The sequence below is a fragment of the Ceratotherium simum genome, chromosome 4 (assembly GCF_057802395.1).
Source record: "Ceratotherium simum simum isolate JZ-2026a chromosome 4, ASM5780239v1, whole genome shotgun sequence".
Taxonomy (NCBI): domain Eukaryota; kingdom Metazoa; phylum Chordata; class Mammalia; order Perissodactyla; family Rhinocerotidae; genus Ceratotherium; species Ceratotherium simum.
In genome coordinates, this window is record NC_141903.1 from 7,071,508 (window position 1) to 7,093,400 (window position 21,893).

General features: G+C 49.4%; 1 long non-coding RNA gene across 1 annotated transcript in view; it reads right to left on the bottom strand.

The window, feature by feature from the left end:
• LOC147917195 (uncharacterized) overlaps positions 1-21,644 on the bottom strand; it is a 59,949-nt gene extending 38,305 nt beyond the window's left edge. Inside the window, exons 1-2 of the long non-coding RNA XR_015551904.1 lie at positions 21,301-21,644; positions 14,544-14,682 (exon numbers count right to left, since the gene is read on the bottom strand). This is a non-coding gene — a long non-coding RNA (uncharacterized LOC147917195). The remainder of the gene's footprint in view (positions 1-14,543; positions 14,683-21,300) is intronic.
• Positions 21,645-21,893: the final 249 nt, after the last annotated feature.

The window sequence follows — 21,893 nt, forward strand, 5'->3', positions numbered from 1 at the left end:
CTAGAAAGGAGGTCGCTTCCCTGGCACATTAGATGGTGTGTGCCACTTATGTACACATTACATCTGCTTAGAGACAGAGAGTTTCTAAAAGGACGGCTTAGAATGTATCAGAGATAGGTGGGACCTTAATCTAGATTCTCTCGTTTCAACCCCTTCACTTTACAAATGGGAGAAATCCCAAAAACATTTAGAACAGTGCCTGGAACATAGTAGGTACATTATAAATAGGAGAATTTAATGTCACTCTTTATCCTTGTCACTACTTTAAGAGTGGATCTCATCAAAAAACTCACCTGGTGATACATTAACTGCTCTTTCTTTCTCAACTTGGCATTGGTCAGATGCCCATGCAAACAGGAGGCTTCAATAGGAATCATCTTCCTTTACTATTATATTTTAAGTATTATTGTATGGCTGGGAGAAAGAGAAACAAACAGGTAGGAAGAGGAAGAAGAAGCAGACAAAAAGAAGAATAGTCCAGTGCAGGGCTCAGCAAACTTTCTGTGAAGGGCCAGATGGTAAATATTTTGGGCTTTGCAGGTCACGCGACCTGTCGACCTGTCCTGTCGTGACTACTCAACTCTGCCAGCACAGCAGGAAAGCAGCCGCACACAAACACAAGTGAATGGGCGTGGCTGGCTTCCAATAAAACTTTGTTTACAAAGCAATCAGTGGGCTGGATTTGGTCTCCCGACCCTTCCTCTAATGCAAGAATGATGACACTCCCACCCTTCATATCTGACAGAAATGGTTAATTGATCATGGTGTCAATTCACTGCCAGAGTTCAAAACTCAGTTCCAGGTCCTTACTAAGTGTAAACTTCAGGAAATTTGCTTCACCTCACCACGCTTCAGTTTCCTCATCCTTAAAATGGAGATAGTAATACTATGTGCCTCAAGGGATTGCTGCGAGAAGCAAGCAAGGCCATGATGGCAAATGCTCAGTACAGTGACCGGTATTTAACAAGTACACTATAAACGCTAGCTGTCTTCACCATCATCTTGGTTGTCACCATCATCATCTGGCGAAAGTGCTTTGATATGACCCCACCAGGCAGATGGAAGGCATCCTTCACTGAAGCACTTAAATGCATGGCAATATCCCATCCACTCACTCTCCGTTGCTGAAATGCCAGGGGAAGCTGGATATATTCTTCCTGTGTTAGCGGAATAGTTAGGGAAACTGAGGCTCTGGAAAGCTCAAGAGAATCACCAAAGGTGGCAAGTGACTGACTTGGTGAGGGGGCCCCATCAAGAGCCAGGTTTCCACATTCCATGCCTGCATTTCTGCCTCCTATCAGCACTGGGTTCCAATGACCCTGCTGGGCCCTGTTTGCTCAGGGCTTTCTGAACATCTCCAGAAAACAGATCCTGAAATTTCTTTCAGATCTGCTCCCCCACCTTCCACCCCCCTGTCACCTCCAGCTACTGATTTCCGGTCTTCGTTATCTGCTGCCTAGCCCGTTACAACAGCCCCTTAACCGGTCCCTTTGATGCAGATGGATTTCTCCCTGCCCGATCATCCATTGTCCACCCTCATCCTGGGTGATCTTTATAAAACATAGATCTGACTCTCAGGCTAAAGGTCTGCATTGTGAAAATTGCATGTGCGACCCTTCACGATCTGGGCCCCCATCAGTCCACCAGTCCCTCCCATCCCCTTGTCCCTCCCCAGGGACCTTTGACTCTAGCTCGAGGGACGTGCTCACCCTTTGCTCAGCTCCACAGGCTCCCCTCGGTAAAGCTCAACAGTGTCATCAGTATTCCAGAGCAGGGACCCCAGAGCTCCACATGCTCTTGGCAAGGAAGTGCCCCTGTCACCACCACACACATACCAGTACTCTTCGTCTCAACACTGCAGTCTAAGAAATCTTCGAGACCAATTGCATCATGCCTCAGCCACTGCCCAGAGCCCATGGCTCCCAGCCATCCCTATCACCTGGTCTTTCATCCCCAAAGAGCTTTGTACACACCCTGCTGTGACCCAAGCTTACTACCCATCCCCAATCTCCCCACCTTTGCATGGATGCTGGGGCTTTCCCTGTCCATTCTCAGCAAATTCTCTATTCTCAACCTCCTTCCTGGATCTTCCCTCCACCATCCTTTAACCGAAACCCACTTCTCTCCCAAAAACTCTGCTTCCTCTGCTGTCTGGCTCTTCTCTTTCCCAAACTCCTTGTGTCCCTGGCCTGGAGATGAAGGAGACATCCTCCTCCTCACGTTCAGGTCTTTATCTTTCCGATTTCCCTGAAAATGCTCATCGACCTAGAAGCCCCACCACTAGATAACCCAGCCCCTCCCTGCTCCAGCCCTGCTGCACTTTACAGTTATCAATTTATTTAAACCTCACAAAACCCCATGAGGTAAGTATGATGAAAATCCTCACTTCACACATGAGGAAACTGAGGCACAAAGAGGTTAAGTAGTTTGCCAAAGACGGCACAGATCAGACCTAAACTCAGGGAGCTGGCACCAGAGTCCGGCCTCTTAGCCACTCCACCCACTTGCCCCCAGGGACGGCAGCCTCCACCCACTCCCATTCCTTGAAGATTTTAGCACCTGCCTATCTCTCTTTCCAAAAACCACTGCTGTGATAATGCTTAACAATTTCACTTCCATGAAGACAATGCTCTCAACACCCCTCCCATTGAGTTCCTCGGCCTCCTTGCCTCCAGTTATCCCGTTCTTCATCCAGTAACCTTAGTCAGAGGCTTAGATCTTGTCATTGGCAATAACTGCATGTTATGGACTGAATGACTGTGTTCCTCCAAAATTCATAGGTTGAAGCCCAAATCCCCAATATGATGGTATTTGGAGATGGGGCCTTAGGGAAGTAGGTAGGGTTAGATGAGATCCCTTCATGATGGGCTTAGTGCCCTTAGAAGAAGAGGTATCAGAGTGCTTGCTCTCTCTCTCTCTCTCTGTCCCCCTGCTCACACAAAGAAGAGGTCACGTGAGCACACAGGGAGATGGAGGTCTCCTACAAGTCAAGAGAAGAGGTCTCAGAATGAAACCTACCTTCTCAGTACTTTGATCTTGGAGTCCCCAGCCTCCAGAGCTGTGAGATGAGGCTGTGAGATATAAACATCTGCTGTTTTAGCCACTCCATCTGCGGGATTTTGTTATGGGCATCCTAAGAAACTAACACACTCCACTCTCTCTATAATCCCAGCTTCAAACACCCCAGCCACAGACCACTGTCTCCCCTCTTTCCCGTTTACATCTCCATGAACCCAACTCTAATCATTTTAAAAACCCATCAGAACTTCCATTATCGACCCAGCACCAAGAGAGCCTGCCCACTTGCCTGGTTAGAATCCAGGGTCTATATTCCCTTTCATACTCCCTCAATCCCAGTGCCCACGGCTCCTTCCTCATTCTGGCCCAGCAAAACCCCAACCCTAACGGTGGAAGGCCCAACCTTCCTCCTACCCTGGGCCTGCTCCTCGAAGCTGAACATGGCTGGAGAAACACACCCAGACGTGCTGCCGGGCCTCCCTTCAAAATCACAGCTTCAAATGTCCCTCGGCCCTGCCCAGCAATCCTCTATTTCCCTAGTCAGGTCCTCACCCGCTTGCCTGGGAATGATTCTCTGTATCTTCTCCTCACACTTCCAGTACTCCCCCCTCTTCCTCACCCTCTTGCTTTTTCACTCCCTGAGCATCGGGAGCAGTCAGAAGGGGACTTCCGCACGCAGCCCCCACTGGATCCACACACCTGACTCCAGCCTTCCTCTGTCACTGAGTGGGCTGTCCGCCAAGGCCAGCCCCTCCCCTAGGCCCTGGGTCTAGGGCCTCTCCCCTCCTCGAGGGCATGACTCCAGCAGTTAAACCCCCTGGCTCCTGCATTCTCGGTTTGTCCCTCTGCTGAATCTTTCCCATCATCTTACAAACACACTGCTCTTTCTTCTATCTTAAAAAAATATTTTTTAACTACTTTGACTCCACATTCCTCTGCAGCTACCTCCATACTTCTGTGTTCTCCTTCACAGAGTCGATTTTCTATCACAGTAACTGAACTCAGACTATCTAGTTTCTCTTCCCATTCTGTCCTAATTGCACTCTAGTCAGGCTCTCAGCCTCGCCACTCCCCTGAAATGGCTCCTTCCAAGGCCACCAAAGACCCCTACAGTACTCAATCCAGCAGTCAATGCCTGGTCCTCACTGCCTTGACCCACCAGGGGCATTGACACAGATGGCCACATCCTCCTCTTAAAACACAGCATGATCCAGAAAGAATCAAACACTTTCAAAAATGTATTACTCAATAACTGGATTATATATAAACAAGTAGTCAAAACCCATTCTTCAAGGAATTATCATGGTTATTTCTATCATCTTACAAATGCCCAATGTGTGCCCTCGTCTCCCAGGGCCCATGTCAATCCAGGAAGCTATTTATCCCAGACATGTGGAGCATATCACAACTGGATGATTGAAGTGGCGGCCAGGATACATTTCTTCATGTCTTTACGGTTGGGAGGAAGAAGTGGTATAAACCAAGATTCTTGAGTAAGACAATTTTTATTTTGCTTACTGAATGATGAAATTGTTATGATGTTCAGTTCGTCTTGAATTGAGCTGTACTTTCTTCGCTTGACTTCTGGGACACCGTGCTCGCCAGGCTTTCCTCCTATCTCTCCAGCTGTTCCTTCCCAGCCCCATTCGTCAGTTCCCTCTTGCCTCCCTGACCTTCTAACACAGGTGTGTGCAAGGGCTCCACCTGCTTCTCCTCTGTGTCTGCTCTCACTCCTTGGTATGCTCATCTTGGCCTTAAGTACCATCTATATGCCCCTGACTCCCAGATTTATATTTCCAGTCCAGGTACCAAGCTCACATATCCAACTACCTACTTGATACTGCCACCTGGATGGCATCTAATAGGCACCTTGAACTCCTGATCTTCCCACACACGTAGACCTGATTCTCCCAGTCTTTCCCCTTTCAGAGGATGTCCTTTTTGTTCTACAGTTACTCAGGCCAAAACTCCTGAAGTCCTCCTTGACTCCTCTCTCTCTCTCACACCCCACATCTAGTCCCTCAGCAAAGCCTACCTTCACAATACGACAACCTCTTGCCCCTTCATAGCTCCCCCCCAGGCCACGGCAGCTTCATCCCTCGCTTGGATTACTGCAATAGACTGTTTCCAGACCCCCTGCTTCCCTCTTGCCCCCTGTGTTAGTTTCTTAGGTCTGCCCTAACAAATTTCCTCAAACTTGGTGGCTTAAAACAACAGAAAGTTATTGTCTCACAGTTCCAGAAGCCAGAAGTCCAAAGTCAAGGTGTTGGCCTGACCGTGCTTCCCCCAGAGGCTTCAGGAGAGACTCCTTCCTTGCCTCCTCTGGCTTCTGGTGGCTTCAGGCACTCCTTGGCTTATGGCTGCAGCTTCTAATCGCTGCCTCCATTTTCCCATGGCTTTCTCCTCCGTGTCTGTGTCTTCTCTCCTTCTGTCTCTTATAAAACACTTATCAATGGATTAGGTTCCACCCAGATAATCCAGGGTGATCCCATCTCGAGATCCTTAACTTAATTACATCTGCAAAGACCTTTTTTCCAAACAAGGTCACATTTAGGACGTGCACATGTCTTTCTGAGGACCACCATCCAGCCCACTAAACCCCTCTAGAGGCTGTTCTCCATACAGCAACGCTTAAAACCATATATCAAATTGTGTCATGCCTTAAAAGCCTCCATAGGCCCTCATCAGACTAAAGTCAGAGGTCCTCACCATGGCCCAGGAGACCCCTAGGTCATGGCCCCCACTAACTCTCTGACCTCATCTTCTGCCCCTTGCCTCTCACTCTCTCTGCTCTGGTCCCCCACCCCATCCCCTGCCTCATCCCAGCTCCAGGCCTTTGTCCTCTGTCTGAAGCACTCTCCCCTCATGGCCCCCTTGTTCACCCTCTCACATCCTCTCAGGTCTTTTCTCTACCATCACCTCCTAACACAGGTCTTCCCTCTGCTCCTGCCACCCTCTCTCCCCTTCACTTTGCTTTGTTTTTCTTCATAGCATTTCTATTTTCTTCCATCATCAATTGTATCTTGCTGATTTGTTTATTTTCTGCCTCTTTACCAGAATGGAAGACCCATGAGGGCAGGGGCTTTGTTTTGCTCATTGTGTGTTATGGACTGAAGGTTTGTGTCCCCTCAAAATTCACACGTTGTAGCCCTAACCCCAATGTGAAGGTATTTGGAGGTGGGGCCTTTGGTAACTGGTTTAGATGAGGGTCATGAGGGTGGGGTCCTCATGATGGGACTAGTGTCCTTATAAGATACCAGAGAGCTTGCTCTTTCTCTCTCCACCACATGAGGACACAGCAAGAAGGCAGCCATCTGTAAGAGAGCCCTCACCAGGAACAAAATCAGCCGGCACCTTGATCTTGGACCTCCCAGCCTTCAGAATCGTGAGAAATAGTGTTTGTTGTTTAAGCCACCCAGTTGATGGTATTTTGTTATAGCGCCCAAGCTGACTAAGGCTGACTGTGGTGTCTCCACCACCTAGAGCAGTGCTTGGTGGGTGATGGACGCCCCATAAATATGGTTAGTTAGAACCTTCCCAGAGTCCTCCGGGCAGCACTTACATCCCACTTTGGAGGCACTCTGCTTCTTTTATTGAAACAACGGGAGGCAGCATGGGGCTGAGATGGGGCTCTGGAGTGATCACTCACCCTGTGCATGCATGTTCACGCTCCATCCTAGTGCTCTCCGCACCATCTCGTCATGACATAACACATCTGTCTCCTCCAGGAGACTAAGAACTCTTCCTGGGACGAGTAGAAGTTCCAGGGTAACACTTTAAAGTGCTTCCTGAGGTCTTTTGGGCACACTGATTTGTCCTGGAGCAGCAATTCTATTAGTGGGTATTTCCAGTACCAGTGCAGACTGGAAAAGGACAAAATTTTGGCTGGGTGGGTGTATTAGTACAGGTTATTTTGGTTCCAAGTAAATAGAAAACCCAACTCAGGCTCAACCTTTAAAGGGAACGAAAGATTTTGGAGGAAGAAAAGGCTTCAGGTATGGTCTGATCCAGTGGCTGAACAATGTTGCTTGGCATCCATTTCCTTCCATCTCTCTGCGTCAGCTTCATCCCAAGGCTGGCTCCTCTCACAGTCACAAGAGAGCTAACTGGGTACATCTTCCTCATTTATATCTCAATGTGGAGAGAGTTTCTCTTCCCCACAACCTTCAAAGAACTCTTGGGCTTCCTCTTGTTGGAGCCACTCACACCACATTCCCACTCCTGAATCAATTCACTGTAGCAAGAATTAGGCTAACTGCCTTCAACCAATCGAGGTCCACTTCAGAATCTGGGAACGGGGCCACTCAAACCACATCCTGGGAAATTTGGGATCCTTTTAGGAAGGAGGAAGGGAAATGGATGCTAGGGAGGTGACCAATCATTCTCAGCACAGTGGGCTTCCAGAACTGCAAACGCTCCCAGGTGACTGCTGCCCCGTCTCCACACAGGATTAGTTCTGGGTACCCACAGTCAAGTTATGGCTTTTATGAGATGTGAGCAAACCTAACCAAGGCTTTGGAATGTCTCTTTTAGAAATTAGTGGTGAGCAGGCCAAGCATACAATTAAGTATTGAATTTTTCTATAAACACATAAACACAGATATGCACAGAACAGGGCATGGTATTAAGTCCTCCACGCAGATCCCTTTCCCACCAGCCCGTCCTGTGCCGAAAGACTCTGGGTTAGAAAATGTGCCAAATGATGGAGTTGAAATGCTCCATCGTAACGGAAGCGGATGCTCAGCAGCAGCTTTGTCCTCTGCACAGCGTGGAACGTCTTTATGTAAGTGCACATCTATGTACGTTGACCCACGGAACCAATCTCGAGGGTTCCTGCTCTCTGTCCTCTCAATCCCGCCCTCTCTCTCTCCACGGTTAATGAGAACTAAAGGCCTGGGAAGTCTTGACTGTTAACAAAGTGTTCCAGGCCCAGCCCGTAAATAAGCCTCCCATCCCAAAGTGAGTGAAGAATCCCGAAAAGCTTCCTTGTCTCCTACTACCTCTGCCATGAGTCCATCTAGAGTCTAAAATTCCCACATGGTCAAGCCTTTGGATTTGGGGTCTTGAAAATGCAAGAAAATTATCTCTTGGGGAAGTAATTAGTAGCCATTGTCTCCTAAGGGTGTTAGAGACCTTGAGGGAATGAAGCTAGGTGGCACACTTTAATGGGATATACTATTACATATTATACTATATCATATATAATAATGTATTATACTATATATAATATTATTATACTAACATATAATATATACTTATACGTATTATGCTATACTATATTGTACTATACTATATGATATAATACATTGTATACTATCTTATATACACTATGTATTGTACTATATATTATAGTATATATTGTACTATATATTATATATAATATATGCATATATATGTATACTATACATAGTTATTATATATTATACTATACGTATGTTATACTAATATATATTATACTATATATACTATATAGTATATGGTATGCTATATACTATGGTATACGGTATAATATGTAATAATATACTATCTATACTATGATCTAGTATATGGTACCATGTGTAATATAATACTAATCCTTGTAGGGTGTTTGGAGGATTGAGTGACATACTTGACACAGACTGAAATATTGGTCCCATTTCTCCATGCTCCTGTGGTAGTGCTATCCATCCATACCCTTGCCATGGCTTTGGGGGGTGTGGAGGAGCCTTACCGGCCCCTGACTTTGGACGTGACTGTGTCACTTGCTTTGGCCAATGAGCTGCTAGCAATGGCTTGAAATGTGCCTGCATGACTGGCACTGCCCTCTCGTGATCCTGCCTTGGCCCACGGAACCAGCTAGTGTAAGGAGGATGTGCATCACGTGGAGCACACCTGAACCCAGCCTCAGCCGGAGCCCAACTCAACCCAGCCAAGCCCCAAGTACATCAGCAAACCCCAGCCCACCTGCAGATGTGTGAGCTGAGCACCGCTGAGGTTCTGTGTTTGTTTATTACACGGCCAAAGCTGAGTGCAAGCAAACACTCAATAAACATGTGCTATTCATTGTATGATTTTTGGCACAGGAAACTGCACATGGCTCATACAACCAGGGTGCTTATTTGGAATGTCACGTTTGTGATATCTGCTCTCATACTAAAAGTTGCACTACAAGCTCTCAAGGGCCTGTTTGGGATCTGAGCATCCCATGGTGTGGTTGACCAACAGGATCATTAAGGCACGTCCCCTCTGATGTGCACCATGTTTGTCACAAGTTCTCTACTGCATCGCCACATTCTCCACTCACCCATTTGAGCAATGTTTATCGAGTGCCGTCCACACTTGCCAGGAAAGAGGACAAACCACAGTGAACAAGGCAGACAAGGCTGAGCCTTCAAGAAGCTGCATCCTAGTAAGGAAGACAGGTAACAGACAAAAACATAGAGAAACAAGCAAGTATAGACAGATGAGACCTGGGAGGGCAATAAACAGGTGAGGAACCAGAGAACAACTGGAGAGGCCACTTTATCTAGTGGTCAAGGAGGAGGGAAGGGCAAGTGCAAAGTGTCTGAGGATCTCAAAGGAGTCATGTGGCCAAGGAGCAGTGCATGAGAGGTGAGTGGGGGGCAGGGGGGAGGTGGGCAAGGAGGACAGCCTAACCGTCGAGGCAAGAAATTTAGATCTTATTCCTAGTGCAGTGAGAAGCCTTTGAAGGGTCTTAGGCATGGGAATGAAGACCATCCAGTTGGCAGGCTAACTAGGAGGCTGTGCCAGGTGTCCCAGAGAGAGCTAACGGTGTCCTGGACCAGAAAGACGGCTATGGAGTGGGAGAGAAGCGGCTGAGGATACAGAGGGACCAGAGATGTATTGTGGAGACAGGATAGTATATTAGTCAGGGTTCTCCAGAGAAACAGAACCAACAGGATATCTATATCTATATATAATTATTATGAGGAATTGGCTCATACAATTATGGAGGCTAAGAAGTCCCATGATCTGCCATTTGCAAGCTGGTGACCCAGGAAAGACAGTGATGTAATTCAGTACGAGTCCAAAGGCCTAAGAACAAGGGAAGCTGATGGTATAAATCCTAGTCCGATGGCAGGAGAAAAAAAGACAAGATGCCCCAGCTCAATCAGTGAGGCAGAAAAAAAGGGCAAATTCCTCCTTCCTCTGCCTTTTGTTCTACTCAGGCCCTCAACAGACTGGATGATGTCAACCCACACTGAGGAGGGTCTTCTACTTTACTGAGTCACAGATGCAAATGCTAATCTCATTGGGAAACACCCTCAAACATACCCAGAAATAACATTTAATCTGAGCACTCCATGGTCAGTCAAGTGGACACATGAAATTCACCATCACAAGCCCAACCCTTGTCAACTTGGCCCCCATCCACATCTCCTTAAACCATACTTAATCTCCAAATAGTGATATTAACAGTATAACTCCACCTAACATGATATAGCTATCCTGCCTACAGCCGAAAACACACTAACTCCTTCCCCAGAGGACGAGGTAAAGTCCTTGAGTGATGTTTACTCTTCTCCTTGACATCCCATAACTTAAATACTATAACGTAAAATTAACAATACTTAAGTACTATGATATAAGGTCAGTACATCTTTTTTTTTTTTTTTTTTTAAAGATTTTATTTATTCATTTTTTTCCCCCCAAAGCCCCAGCAGACAGTTGTATGTCATAGGTTCACATCCTTCTAGTTGCTGTACGTGGGACTCGGCCTCGCGTTGGACGGAGAAGTGGTGCCTTGGGGCGCGCCCGGGATCCGAACCCGGGCCGCCAGCATCAGAGCGCGCGCACTTAACCGCTAAGCCACGGAGCCGGCCCTAAGGTCAGTACATCTTATGTTACATGATAAGAGAATAAGAGAGGGAAGAAAACAAAGTATTTGAGATATATATTAGATAGAAAGACACGCACACACATATTTATAACAAAATAAGGGGGAAATACTCATGACAATTACAGTTCTTGTTTCTGTAACTAGTCACGTGGTCATAGCTGGTATTTATAACTACCTTCCTCTTCTTCTACTACCCATTCTCTATTCCTTGTGCCTTCAGTTGGTTGAGGTTCTTTACCTGGCAGGGTGACCCAAACCTCCATTACTGAAGGGTCTGAGCCATTAGCAGTCCAGCCTGGACTGGGTTGTCGTGGTTTTCCACTTAATCACAGGGCATGGTAATTCTACGACATGCCCTAAGGGATCTCCTGTATTCCAGACATCCTCTTCCTTACCCCCATTGTGCAGTAGTGGTCCAATTTCCCCTCAGTAGTCAGGACCAATCACCCCAGCCAGCACAGTAACTCCCTTCTTTGCCTGTTGATTCAGAGGCATGAGGAACTCCAAGTGGCTGGGTGGCAGTCTTAACTTCCAATTCAATAGAATCATTGTGTCTCCTGGTGGAAGCATTCCTCCCTCTGGAACCAACACGTCTAGGCTATCAGAGCATAAAGTCGTGGGAACAGGAAGCAAAAATTTTGCTAGTGGGTCACTAGGGGTAATAGTGAATGGAGCCACTCCCATGTCCACCCCTTGATTCCTGGACCCATGAATCCTGGCTGTGGGAGAAATAGCACCACAGATTGCATGCTGATTCAGAGCCCATGCAGCCTCCTGGAGAACCCTGTCCCAGCCCCGCAAAGTACTGCCACCTAGCTGGCACTGTAACTGAGTCTTCAAAGGGCCATTCTATACAGCCAGCTGCTTCAGGATGGTGGAGGACACGGTAAGACCAGAGAATTCCATGAGCATGGGCCCTTTACCTCACTTCTTTTGCTGTGAAGTGAGTTCCCTGATCAGAGGCACCGCTGTGTGGAATACAATGACAGTGGGTAAGGTATTCTGTAAGTCCACAGATGGTAGTTTTGGCAGACGCATTGCATGCAGGGAAGACAAATCTATATCTAGAGTATCTACTCCAGTAAGGATAAACACTGCCCCTTCCACACGTTGGAAGTGGTCCAATGTAATCAACCTGCCACCAGGTAGCTGGCTTATCACCCCAGGGAGTGGTGCCACAATGGGGGCTCAGTGTTGGTCTCTGCTGCTGGCAGCTTGGGCACTCAACAGCAGCTGTAGCCAGGCTGGCCATGGTGAGTGGAAGTCCATGTTGCTGAGTCCATGCATAACCTCCATCCCTACCATCATGGCCACTTTGTCCTGAGTCCATTGGGTGATGACAGGGTGGCTGGGGAAAGATGCTGACTGGTATCCACAGAATGGGTCACTCTATCCACTTGATTATTAAAATCCTCCTCTGTTGAGGTCACTTTCTGGTGAGCATTCACATGGGACACAAATATGTTCATGTGTTCTGCCCATTCAGAGAGGTCTATCCATATATCTCTTCCCCAAATTTCTTTGTCACCAATTTTCCGATCATGCTCCTTCTAAGTGCCTGACCATTACACCATTGGCCACAGCCCATGAATCGATTATATGTACATATGGCTACTTCCCCTTACAAGCAAAGTGAACAACCAGGTGTACTACTCAAAGTTCTGCCCACTGGGAGGATTTCCCTTCACCACTGTCCTTCAGGGACGTCTCAGAAATAGGTTGTAGTGCTGCAGCTGTCCACTTTCCTGTGGTGCCTGCATATCGTGCAGCACCATCCATAAACCAGGCCTGAGTCTCCCTTCTTCTGTCAACTGATCATAGGGAACTCCCCGTAAGGTCAGGCTGGGAGAGAGAAGGCAGTGCAGCAAGAGTGGGGACCATGGGCATTTGGGCCACTTCATCATGTAACTCACTTGTGCCTTCCAGGGCCTGCTTAGGCCCAATCACATATATACCACTGCCATTTGATGATGCAGTGTTGCTGTGCACACCCAACTTTATGGCTTAGTGGGCCAGGTAACACCCAGTTCATGATGGGCAGCTCAGTGGTAACTTGGTGGTAACTTGGTGGCCCATGGTCAAGTGTTCAGTCTCTACTGAAGCCCAGAAGCAGGCCATGAGCTGTTTCTCAAAAGGAGAGTAGTTGTGTGCGGATGATGGCAGGGCTTTGCTGCAAATCCTAAAGGCTTGCACTGGGATTCACCTACAGGGGCCTGCCATCGGCCCCAAACAGCATCTCTATCTGCCGCTGACACTTCAAGCGCCGTTGGCTCTGCTGGGTCATCTGCCCAAGAGGCAGAGCAGCCTGCACTGCCGCCTGGACCTGCCGCAGAGCCTTCTCTTGCTCTGGGCCCCACTCAGAACCAGGAGCTTTTTGGGTCACTCAGTAAATGGGCTGGAGTAACTCACCCAAATGCGGCATGTGCTGTCTCTGAAATCCAAAGAAACCCACTGGGCATTGTGCCTCTTGCTTGGTGGTAGGAGGGGCCACATGCAACAACTTGTCCTTCACCTTAGAAGGGACAACTCAACATGCCCCACACCACTGGAGCCCTAGAAATTTCACTGAGGTAGAAGTCTCTGAATTTTAGTTGGATTTATTTCCCACTCTCTGACACACAAATGTGTTTCCAGTATGTCTGGAGTGGTTGCTTTTTCTCTCTCGCTAGGTCCAGTCAGCATAGCGTCATCAACGTAATGGACCAGTGTGATGTCTTGTGAAAGGGAAAGGCAATCGAAACTAAATGCAAACTAAATCATGACACAGGGCTGGAGAGTTAATACACCCCCGGGGGAGGACAGTGAACGTGGATCGCTGGCCTTGCCAGCTGAAAGCAAACTGCTTCTGGTGGGCCTTGTGGACACGGACGGAGAGAAAGGCATTTGCCAGCTCAGTAGCTGCATGACAGGTACCGGGGGATGGGTTAATTTGCTCAAGCAATGAAGGCACATCTGGTACAGCAGCTGCAGTAGGAGTCACCACCTGGGCAAGCTTATGAGAATCCGCTCCCTTCTCCAGGAGCCATCTGCCTTCTGCACGGGCCAAAGAGGCGAGTTGAATGGGGTGTGAATAATCATGCCAGTCAAGTCGACACATAAAATTAACCATCACAGGCAGTCAGGATATCAGTCCACAGGGAGCCTCGCAGGTAGAAATGCAGGCATCCTGGAGAAACTACTGGAAGCCTTCAGAGCTAATGGGGAGGGCTCTTCACAATGAAAACAAGCCTAAGAAAGAGGCAAAGTCTCCTGCCAGGGTTATCACTTCATACGGAATAGGGTAATGTCAGTAACAGGAGGACTATGTTCTCCTCTGGGAAATGGAACTGTGCAGTCATTGGGAGAAAAGTGGGGGTCATGGCATTATTTTCTGTGGCCTGCATGGTGCTGAGGGGGTTTTGCCCTTAGAAAATTCAGAAGAAGCCAACCGCCGGTCATAAGGAGAGAGTGGATTGTGGTTGAAATCACCCGCCATCTCCCCGTGTGGTGACAACTTTGTACCACATCCGTTTAGCCAAGCTGGAACGACCTTTCCCAGAATTCTATTCCATGTACACACAATTCTGGGCCACAAGAGAAACTTGCGTAGGACTTGGAGGACAGATGTGAAGCTGCAGCCATGCCCAGGCTCAGAAGCCACCTTCAGGGTCAAGTGCTGTTGCAGCTCAAGTGCATTGTCGCTCACCTTGTTGGCGTGAGGTGGCAGCCAGGCTGCAGCTTCCACAGCTCCCGCTGGATCTCCCTCTCTGGCTTCGCTGAGTCCTGGGCCAGGCATGTTGCTCCATGACAAAGAGCACCAGCTTCTCCTGCAGGGCATCCACGTCCTGTCGGTGGGATGTTTGGAGGTGAACGAGACTGATGTGGTCCTAGCTTGTCCCTGCGGGTCCCAGCTCCTCCTCAGGGGCCCCAGCTTGCCCGGCTTCCCCCACTTCACATCCACTTTCTCTCTCCTACTGCCAGCCCTGCCGACTTCAGGCCTGGCACCAGATGCAGGAGCAATGGCCTTACCGAGTGTTGCACCAGCTCCCACTACTGCACAGGGTCAGATCCCTATAATAAATCTCTCACTCTGGAACACAGACATTCTGCTTCTCTGATGGAACCCTGACTATCACACACCCCTACACCCCTCCCATCACCTCTGGCTACAGTCTGTAGAGTCTGCAGACCCATAAAAGTGTCGACCCTTCTCCATGTGGAGGGTCCCAAGCAGGAGGTGGTGACAGGCAGGAGAGGCTCAGAGACAGAGCTGAGAGAAGGGTGTGGGGAGGGTGGAAGAGAGGGGTGTCGGGGGAATAAGGGATGTATTTGTGGGACCTCTCCAGAGGTCTGCCCCCAACCTGTGTGTACGGGGGATAAATCAGCTAAAGTCCCCTTTTCAGAGCCGTGGCCTTGACCTGTGCTTCTGAGGAGGTTCACAGAAACACTTAGGTGAGGGGGAAACTGCCCTGGCACTCTCCATGTCCTAGTCTGAGGGAGGTACCATACCTGGGAGCTGGGCACCTCCTGTACCTGATCGCTGGTGGGATGCCTGCCTCCCACATGGATGGCCAGGCAGAGAAGATTAGCAAAAGCAGAGGGGTCCCCAAGGCTGAGAGGCCCTCAGGCCCTTTGGCCTCATCTTTCTCCTGCCCAGCAGGGAGCAAGGGATACTCACACAGGACAGAAAGGAGGACCATACTGTGCAGGTTACATTTGTAACCAGGAAACTGATGCTGCCTCTCTGTCCACAGGAATCCTGGAGCAACGCCTTCTTAAAAGAGCAGGGGCCCCTGTAAAGTGTGAAGGGTGGTGACATCTCACCCCGCTGTCTCCTGTGCCCATTTGGATGCTAATCACTGTTGCCCTGGCAATGCACACTCCCGGGCTCTCTTGCCTTCGGAATTCAAGCCGGTCACTGACTTTACCATCCCCACTGTGTTTGCAACTAATGTGAGGATCAACTGAACATGCTTGGAGCAACCCAAGAATAAGGGGCCAGCTGTGACTTTGACTGACAGCTTCTAGTTCTGCAGAAACTACAGAACTGACCCAAACCATGGGGTTTCCAGCGGCTGGGACAAGAGGAGGTCACTTCCCCAGCAGAGCCCCATCCTGGGCCACTGAGGATTCTGTGACCAAGGCCAGGAGAGGGTGGGGTCAGCAAGACCCTGAGAGCCAGTCAAGGCTGCCACAACCTGGGCCCCTTTCTTCCCCACTGTGTGTAGGATCCTTGTAAGTCCAGTACAATGGAATATTTTTTAAATCCTGTCTCAAAAGGAAGCCTTTCTGATAAACCAACACATAAAATGGCCCCCAAAACATGTACTGCTCTAGGTACGATGCAGGCGCAGGGTCTGGGATGTCCCTACTGCACTGCCAAGCCCTCCAAAGCCCCCAATCCACCCTGCATCCTCCCCAGACGCACCCAAGGTGCCCCAGAGGAGCCCCCAACTCCTCAGAGCAGAGAGCAGAACCATCTATCAGAAGAAGCCTAGAGTGAGCCCCACCAGGCAGCAGAGGCAATCACTGCAAAATGATTGTGGCATTGGTGTGAGGGAGGGGGGAGCTAGGGCAGGGAGGCCGGGGAGGGGGGCTCAGATTTAATATATCATTTATTATATGCCCATAATATTCCAGGAAGCCTTGCAAGGTGGGAAATACCATTCTCATTTATAAATGAGGATTCTGGAGCACAAAAAAGCAATTTTCTGGGTCACACACACCTGAGATTCAAACCCAGGCATAGTGGCTCCACAGCCCGTGCTCTTCCCTCTGTGACATGCTGTAGGGACATTATTGCCTTTGGCTCCCTGGCACCCCAATTCCTTTGGGGAACCTTCCTGCCTATTCCAGTGGGACAGCCAATCACAGTAATCTGACCGTCTACCACTCAGCAGGCCGGGCTGATTACAATACTCCATCCCCCTGCCAACAGTGCTCGGGCCAAGGGGTTATGGATGACAGTCAGGATCAATCAGAGTCCTAGGACAGAGAGCCTACGAGGAGGGACAGTCTCTCTTCCCACCTGGATTGCTAAACTGGGAATACCGGGATCTGGGGTGGCCAGCAGCCATCTTTCCAACTGTGCGGTCTGCGTGAGCTGGTCTTCAGAGAGAAGCTGAACAGAGGGGCAAATGTGAGCTGATGGACACAGGCCCTGGGAGGGCAGAGCCTGTCCCCTCTCCCGAGGCCTGGGTCCTGCAGCTCTGTTTTTGATCCTGTGGCCTCCCTTGGCCCCATCCCAGCTCTCTGAGCCAATAATTCCTAGTTCCCTTGTTTAAGTGTGACTTAAGCATGTGCAGTAGTATCTAATACATGTGCCATCTGCCATGACTAAGACAACCAGATGTGAGTGTGTAGACTAGTGCCTTTCAGCCTGTGCCCAGAGTCTGAGGGGTTCTGCAGAGTCTCCTCTGAAGGCATCTTTGCCCCATTTCAACAAAAGAAGCCCCACTTTGATCTGCTTTGAAATTGGGCTTTCTCATCAGATTTGGATGGAAGAAAGCATAGTGCTCTCAAAATCTAAAAAGAAAAAAGACTTTGAAATCCCCTGCTGTCACTAATTTGGAACCAGTGAGTGTTTAACCATGGGATCGATGTGAAGGAGATGATACTGGGAGAGGAGTAATCTCCCAGAGGTACACAGGCAGATTAGAAGAGGGAAGATCTGGAGGTCATGAAGACTCAAGAAGTCTCACATCTTGGCGACAGGCCCTAGGAAGCCTCTGCTGCCTTGATGCATCTTGAATCACAAGCAGCCTTGGTTTTTTCAAAGCAAGACCTCAAGCCAATCTCCCCCAATAGCATATCAGGTGTTAGAAAACAAGATCACAGAGCTCAAGGTTGTGAGTCAGGGACAGCCCCCGGCAGCTGGAGAGCCAGACGGGGACCTGGGAGAGGAGGGCAGGGCCAGAGGAGAGCCAAGTGCAGCAAGGACTGTGCCTCCAGCCAGTTTTGCAAAACCCTCAACAACCCCACGATGGCTCTTGCAGCCCCCATGGAGGTGAGTGAGGCCGAGTGACCCCCAGAACTATTCGGCATGCTTCTCAGTGGACTCCTCCACAGCATACAAGAACAAGGGGTTAGGTGAGTCCAGATGGAGTCAGGATGACTAACTCATCCCCATCTGCCCAGGGCTTTCCTAGTTTCAAAACTGAAAGCCCTCTTTCCCAGGAAACCCCACCCTCCTGGGCAAACCAGGACCAGGATGGTTGGTCACCCCAGCCAGCATTGAACGATGCAGCTGAAGACGGGAAAAGGACCTTGCTTGTAACACAGGGCTGAGCGCAGTCTTGATGGGAAAAAATAAGAATTCAGAGCTACCTGCTCATGGAATTTGTGGAGAGGCTGTCTCGGGGGAACTGGTTCTGCCCAGCGGACGCCAGGAACAGGACGTGTCCACAAGTGGTGCATGAGGGAAGCATTCCTCTGTAATCCGTTTACCAAAAATAAGACAAAATATGTATTTGTTTCTCCCTTGGAATCTTCTTCCAAGTGGATCTCCAAAGTCTCTCCAACTTGGTACTCTCAATGCATGAAGGAAGTCCTCTTGTTGCGGCCATGGCTCTGCTTCTGCTGTAGGTTCTCAACTGTGTCAGGCCAGCGGGGAGTGGGAAGAAAGGGAAACCAGGGCCCAAGAATCCTGCATTTTCCTTTCTCACCTAGAAGCCATGAGGACTGAGCTATGACCCCATGAGGATTTCATGATGAGTACAACCCTCCCCCACCATTAGGGTCACCTCCTGTCTCTTCTCACGGCCTGGGTCAGCCGTACTGATACTGTAACTTCTGGAACACACCCCTCCACCCTATCTGTCTGTCCTTTGTGAGTCAGTCACCCTTCACTCCCCCTAGAAGCCTCCCATCACCCCCAAAACTGAAGCCCACCCTGGGCCCTGATGGGTTTGCACTTTCTGCAGCTCCAAAGGGTATGACACTGGTGTGGGATCACCTGACTGCACAAGACTCTCCCCACTGGACTCTAACCTTGTTATCCATCCATCCAGCAGCACCTCACACAGGGCTTAGCCCAGAGGAGACACCACACACGTGCACACAGGAAGGAGGGAGGGAGGGAGGGAGATCTCCATGGCCTTAGGAAGCGAGGAAGAATGATCGGAGACATTCTAGCCTCCAAAAGATAAACATAAGTACTCCCGAGGGTACTAAATCAAAGGACAGAAATGCAAACCCACCGACCCCTCATATTTATCCTGTCCCACCACACTAGAACACAAGGTCACTGCGAGGAGTTGAAGGGCAGGAGACATAGAAGCAATGACGGAAATGCCTTCCAATGCATCATAGAATCAATTTCTGGGATTCCACGTATGTTCGCCACAGCTGACGTTTTAAAGACATGGGCGATTTATGATTGCCAAGGCCAGGGCAGTTATGCGAGATGGGGCAATCACTTGGAGAAACAAAACGTCAGGCTTCAGTTCCTGCCACCAGGGGGTGAAGGGCTTCCTGTTGTTCTAGGCCAGCCTCGCAGCCCCAAGTGACTGCCCCCAACATGTCCACGGGGAGAAATCCCCCGTCCTTCCCTGCAAGGCCAACTCAAAGGTCTCTCCTCCAAGAAGTCTCCTCAGACCCCCCAAGAAGAGAGAGAACTTGGTTTTCTGAGTGCTCGGAGCACTGGGAGAGGCAGAGAACAGCTAGGCTCAGAGTATGGACTTTGGAGCCAGTCTGCAGGGTTCAAATCCCTACTTCCAACTTATCATCTGTGTGCCCATGAACCAGTCACCTACCTCTCTCAACTCAGCTTCCTCACCTATAAAACATGGGTGGTAACGAAACCGGCCTCGAGGGTGCTATAACAGTGAGTTAACATACGCAAAATGCTAGGGACAGAGCCAGACCTGAAGGACACATCATGCTAGTGTTTGATGATATTATTATTATTATTTCTCTTAGGATAAAGATGGCATCCTTTCTTGCAGAATCACCACTATCACACTCTAGACTGGAGGCGTCTCAAGAAAAGAAATCATTGTCTAAATCTTTGTTTTGTTCTCAGCGCTGTGTGGCTCACACAGAGTAAATATAAATGGATAAATATTTCCTCAGTGAACATGCAGGTGCCTTATAGAGAAGACACTACCTGCCCCACTGCCCACAGAGGAAAAATAAAATCTTAACACTAATAATATTCAACGACCCTTTCCCCCAAGGAACTCAGACCACGACAGCATCCGCGTTCAGGGGCGCAGGTCCGGGCTCGCTTTTCTAGGCTCCAGTCCTCCTCACTTTCCATTTTTTAACACTCTTGCCCCCTCAACCTCCTTCTCCACAAACACAAAGGAGACGGGCCATGTGGAAGCTAAAGAGCAGAAGTCAGGAACCCGCAGCCAGCCGAATGAAGAGGAACCACACAGCAGAGCAGAGGGGCCTGTGTGCCAAGGCTGGCCCTGCTGCTTTACCGGCTCCACGGCCTCGGACAAGGCAATCCAAGCCTCTGAGCCTCGGTCTTCCTCATCCAGGAGATGGGGCTAAGATATCAAGCCCCAGTCGTGGGGAGGAGTAAACCAGCTTGCAAAAGGAGTGCGTAGCATGAGGCCTGGCACACGGCAGAAGCTGTGAGTTCTGTGTGCTGGGAGCGCTTGGGGTGTTTGTCTGCAACTGCACAATCCCCCAGGGCAGAGGGAGCAGCTCGTTTACATTTGCCTTGGTTTACCTTTCCCAACAGCCTGGTCCACTGCCCTGGGCACACCACCGGCACTCCACAAATACCTCAGAAGAGCTGGTGGAAACTCGTGCCTCTTCAGGGAGAAGGACGTTTAAGCACTTCCACGGTGGACTCAGAACTAGAATTCAGGCATCCTGACTCCAAGCCCTGAGTTGAAGACACAAGACTTGGGTCTCACGGCCACTGGCCACTCACAAAGGATAAGAAATGGCTGAGTGTGCTGGGGCCCCAGTCTGCCTGGGCACAAATGGCCAGGTTTTCAAGATGGAAACAAGATAAAAGGAACACCCATCAATAATGTGAAACGTTAAAACAAAACCAAGGAAAAATGCAGTCCCTGCCTCTTATCAGCAACCAGCACGAAGGGAAGAAAAGAGCTGGAGGCAGAGCAAACAAGAGACAGTGGAGGAAAATCAAAGACGAGAAAGAGCAACAGCAGCAGGAAAGAGGCTGGGAAGGAAGAAGGAGATTCCCTGCGAGTTACAGGAAGACACACAGCCAGGCACTAAAGAGATAGACAGCGAGGGCTGAAGAAACAGACAGGGAGGGCATGAGCGTAGAGGCAGCAGGGGAGGGAGGGAGAGCCCCAGGGGGTAATCTCCTTCAGGGGCCGAAACTGGAGAGTTCAGATAAGACTCAGGCGGTCAGGACAGTGTTCAGAGGCTGGGATCAGAATCCTCCAACAGGCAGCATGGACAGACCGATCACAGCTCATCGAGACAAGTGAAGTGAGGGTTGGTTGTAAATTCATGTTCAAGAGCCCAAACCTTACCCTGGACACCGGGACAGCTGCATCGCCAGGGAACAGAAGACACTTGAATTTAAAGCAATGGTAGCAGCAGGGGAGAGACGAAGCCACACTCCACCGGGCTGTCCAGTCCAGGTCTGAGCAGGAAAATGAGAAGCATTCAGCAAGCCAGACAGAGCAAGCTGCTTCCTTAATTTGGGGATCGCTCCCGCTGATTGCTGCACTCTCCTCGGGCAGCAGCAGCTAGTGCACAAAAGGACTGGGGTCCATTCCAGCTCCAGGCCATGTAATGTACTCAGTGGAGATGGGCTACTCTGGACCCGGTCAGCCCCAACATGCATTCTGTCTCTTGCGGGCAGCCCTGGACGTTTGTTCCCACCTCCACCCCTCCCCATGCCTCCCCCAGATGCCAGGGGAAGCTCTGGCTCTATGGTAGGGCATGTGGGTGGGGTATAACTAATTCCTTAGTTGGGATTAACTAATTCGTATACTCCTACTGTCCTGCTCACAGGAAATGGTTCAGGATTGGTTCATCTTCCCTAAACTGGTCCAATAAGAATAAAACCCAGGAGTTTGTTTATCAGTTGAAGAAACAGCTATTCTCTTCTCTGCTGGAT